Here is a 5,000-nt window from a genome sequence, read left to right on the forward strand (position 1 = left end):
GATGTAGTTGAGGGGGCCTGGGGGAGTAGGTGGGGGGGGGAGTTGAGGGGGGCAAGGGGACCAGGGTGGGGTGATGTAGTTGAGGGGGGCTGGGGGACCGGGGGGGGGTGATGTAGTTGAGGGTGCTGGTTATGGGATTTTACAGTAGGCCTATTTACGCTAAGCTCCGAAAGCATGCGTTAAATATTTTAAGTAGCTGTCAATAGGTAAAAAAGTGACATTTGATGTCTGTAAATGGATTTTGAGGATGGTGGGGGGGGGTGTTGTTGTGTGTTGGGTTGGAGGCAAGGGTAAGGGTAAGTAAAGGGGAGGGGTTGGCTGGAATGTGCAAAGCGGGCCAACAGGTGAAATGATGGTTTGGGATTAATTCAAATCCTTCATTTATTTCTATAAGCCTATTAGGGGGGGCGCTGAGGCAAGTGTGTGTGTGTGTGTGTGTGTGTGTGTGTGTGTGTGTGTGTGTGTGTGTGTGTGTGTGTGTGTGTGTGTGTGTGTGTGTGTGTGTGTGTGCGCGTGCGTGCGTGCGTGTGTGTGTGCTTGCAGGTGTGTGCATGTGTGTGTGTGTGCAATTGTGCATTTGTGTTTGTGGGGAGAGTGGTCGGACGGTATAGAGGGGAGGGGGGGGGCGTTGAGAGAGAGGAAGAGAGGCAGTGAACGAATGAGCGAGCTGGGGCTGGTTATAATTCACTGGGGAACATTTGTGAGTGACAGACAGAATAATGGAGCATCTGCTGACACTGAGAGCTGGCCATCCATCTTGACATCTGGGATATGGGAGCGGTGCCCACCGAGCCTGGCACATGCCAACGCACTTCCCTCTGTGTGTGTGTGTGTGTGTGTGTGTGTGTGTGTGTGTGTGTGTGTGTGTGTGTGTGTGTGTGTGTGTGTGTGTGTGTGTGTGTGTGTGTGTGTGTGTGTGTGTGTGTGCAGATTCCAACAGTGCATGATGTGTTTTGTGGTTAAACGGTGCATGTTTGAGTGTGCAAAAAGTCGCGTGTGTGTGTGTGTGTGTGTGTGTGTGTGTGTGTGTGTGTGTGTGTGTGTGTGTGTGTGTGTGTGTGTGTGTGTGTGTGTGTGTGTGTGTGTGTGTGTGTGTGTGTGTGTGTGTGTGTGTGTGTGTGTACTTGACATTTTGGTTGGTCCTCACAGCCATTAAATATGTTGTTTTGTTGTTGATGAAAAAACTAAAAGTGCAAAAACATTTGTTTATTGACAGGCTAGAGTTAGGGATCTTTTGGTCAGTTACGCATTCGCTTTTGAATGCTAGTAAAATGCATTTCTGTCAATGGAAGGTCCTCACAAAGATAGTAATACAAGTGTGTGCGTGTGTGTGTGTGTCTGCTTATGTTTGTGTCTGTGTGCATGTGCACACTCATGTCAGTGTGTATAGAGTAACAGGCACACGAGCTAAAGGAGAATTCGTTTTTTTTTTGTTTTTTGTTTTTTTAAATATTTTTTTGTGCCTTCATTTGACAGGACAGTTGAAGATGGTGACAGTAAGCGAATGGGACAGAGAGACAGGGGAGGATCGGGAAACGACCCCGGCTGGACTAGAACCGGGGTCCCTGTGGGTGGGCATGTAAGCCCAAATGTGGGGGGCTTAGCGCGCTGCGCCACAGTGCCCCCCGAGGAGCATTTGTTTGACTGTACAGCTACCGCCTCTGGAATGCAGAACTTCCCATCAGTCATGCAAGGCACGCGCCCGTGAACGCTGGAATCCATGGGTGCATTGATTGGCTCTCTGACGTAGAGGGGGGTTTGTATTGATTAGGGCATCTGACGTAGTGTGGGTGGGATCGTGGATCATCCGCTGTCAAGATGCTGCTGGGCCCATCTCATATATTTGGAAAAGTGGCATATATAGGACATGTCTGTTCAGCTGTTTTTTTGTTCTATGACTATGTTCTGTGCTGTGCTGTAATGAAAATGGCATTATGGAAATGCACTTTTATTCTTTGTGCATCTCCTAACGGCTTTCCCAGGAAGAAACAGTGTCCACTGTTTACAGCATAAACAAGGGAAGGAGGCAGAGTGTTAGAGTTTTAGTGTTTACAATATCTTACACACACAGTGCAGACACTTTTGTCCAATGAGAATTACCAAACGAGGACACAAACAAGTTTGAAATATGCAGGACGACAGAATAAGAAGTAAACAAAGGCATTACAAAGTCAGGGCAGCCAATGATACTGCAGTGTTTGGTGAGTGGAGGACTTTCCATTAGGCAAACCTAGGCAGTTGCTGAGGGCCCCGAGTCCCCCGACCAAATTTTCCCTCCATCGGGGCTCCAACTGTCACACCAGTCGCCATAAATACACAAAAAATAGGCCTAATCTTAATTTGTCACGTATGTAAAGTAATCAGATATACAATAGCCTATATGAGACAAAACACTAACATAGCACCCTCGCTTCTTCCATGCCAATTGGTGACACGTTTAAAAAAAATGACATTTGAGGGCCCCATGTTGATATTTCGCCTAGGGCCCCAAGATGGCTAGATCCGCCCCTGAGGCTGCCCTAGACAGTATTATGCCCGTAATTTACGAGTGTGCTATTATTTTATTGTGTTTTTTACGAGGTCCAGTGTGAAACTTGTTTTAAGTAGGCCTATCCATTTTCAAAACACTGTAGGGCCTATGTGATGCGTCTTCACCTTTTCCATGAGTGCATGCGTACCACTTCATCAGTTTAAAATGTCTTGATTGTTTTGTTGGGTGTTTTATGTTTTATTATTTGACTGTTTGACTGACAGATTCCAACCTCTGTCAACTGGACATTACAATATCCCAACTAATATTATGATGAGGGCAGCAGTGGCCTAGTGGTTAGAGATTTGGTCTTTCAATCTAGGGTTTGTGGGTTCGAATCACCCCTGACCACTCCCTTCATCTCCATCCATGGCTGAAGTGCCCTTGACCAAGGCACCTAACCCTACACTGCTCCAGGGACTGTAACCAATACCCTGACAAAATAATAACTGTAAGTCGCTTTGAATAAAATGAAAGTGTCAGCTAAGTGTAATGTAATTTAATATTACAATATAAATACAGAGTTGACTGTCTCTCTCTCTCTCTCTCTCTCACACACACACACGCACACGCACACGCACACGCACACGCACACACACACACACACACACACACACACACACACACACACACACACACACACACACAGGGAATCATCAAAACACCTAAGGTATCTCTGCCGTAAAGGCAGATGGCTATGGTGAGAATTCCAAGTGTTTTAAATCACTACAAACATATTAAACTTTGTCCCACGGCATTTGCACTATCTTTACATTGATGTCAAGACAGCGCAACTGTCTCCGGCGATAGGGAAGTGAGCTCATCTGATAGCAGAGATGCCGACGGCAGCCTGACAGTCTGACGATATATCTGAGCAGACGGCTCCTAAGCAGTCAAAGTTATCAGACATCTTCAACAGAAATATTGTAATATTTACATAACAAGGGTGAGAGGAGGAGGGAGAAAGAATGAAAGAAATAATTCAGCAACAGTTGCTACTCTGACTCAGAACAGTTGCAATCTCCTAACAAACCTTGCCCAAGGTGAAATACATGACTAAGTCCATTCTCTGACTTGGGCAAACAGCGCACAGCACAGAACAGAACAGATAGGCAACGAACTAACTTTTTTTTTATTCAAAGGCGGTCGTTTTTTAGAGTTTAGAGATATGATTTGTCATTTGCATAAATACATGGCAGGGCTGTGCTTGCGACTGGGCTGGGGTTCACAGCCAGAGCCACGTCCGTTCTTTTCAGTAGGTGTTGCATTTGCATAAATTTAAATGTGCGGGGACACAGCAGTCGGGGCTAACTTGAACCATATTTCCGTTGAGACAAAGAAACCAATGCAGTTTTTTTTTCTTTTACACAGTCTTAGAAAGACTCGTAAATAACAGTAGTTTAAGGGAACAAAAACCAATTGTATTACAGGATATAGCAATGTTCAAACTGTAAATGGGAAATGTATACCCACCATTCAAGATGGAAGATGTAACCATGAATCATGCCAGTGGTGACATATTGGGGGGCTTTGTGTAGGTAGTAGGTACTACTCTATGCGAGTGGAATAAAGAAAAGCATAGTTGCAAAACTGTGATTGTGGAAAGAGTAAGTGTGTGTGTGCATGTGTGCGTGCGTGCGTGCGTGCGTGCGTGTGTCACACAGTCACACAGGGCTCCGGAATCCACCTCATCTGTGTGGGGATAGAAGCACTGTAGTGTGTGTGTGTGTGTGTGTGTGTGTGTGTGTGTGTGTGTGTGTGTGTGTGTGTGTGTGTGTGTGTGTGTGTGTGTGTGTGTGTGTGTGTGTGTGTGTGTGTGTTTGTTTGTGTGCACGCACTCTTGTGTAAGTGTTGGGCCATTATTTATTTTTATAGAGCATTTCAGAAGATCCCCAAGGGAACCATCTGGTGTGTGTGTATGTGTGTGTGTGTGTGTGTGTGTGTGTGTGTGTGTGTGTGTGTGTGTGTGTGTGTGTGTGTGTGTGTGTGTGTGTGTGTGTGTGTGTGTGTGTGTGTGTGGTTTATTGTGTTGTAAACGATGTTTCATTTGTCTGAGGTAACTTATTAGTTTACCCAGACATGAAGATGGAGACAGTTTCAGTGAGTGTTGGAGGCAAATTCAGAGGAGAAAAAATGCACAAGAAAAATATCTGTGCACACAAACATGCTTTATGTCACACACAATGAATCATGTAAATATCCTGACTTGATGAGATTTCCGAATATTTTTTTGGGATTGCAAAGAAATGACACAATTATATCACGATTATAACACCACCACCTCAACCACCACTGGTTGCCTTCGGCTTCGTGCCTATGGCCGAATCACACCCGGGAGAATGTCAGTTCACATCATCCCTCCCACTCGGGTCATTTTGCTTAATTATACTAATAGTAATAATAATAATAATATAATGCACCAAAATTGTGTGCATGCGTGCGTGCGTGCGCGTGTGTGTGTGTGTGTGTG

This window comes from Engraulis encrasicolus, chromosome 2, assembly GCF_034702125.1.
Source record: "Engraulis encrasicolus isolate BLACKSEA-1 chromosome 2, IST_EnEncr_1.0, whole genome shotgun sequence".
Classification (NCBI taxonomy): Eukaryota; Metazoa; Chordata; class Actinopteri; order Clupeiformes; family Engraulidae; genus Engraulis; species Engraulis encrasicolus.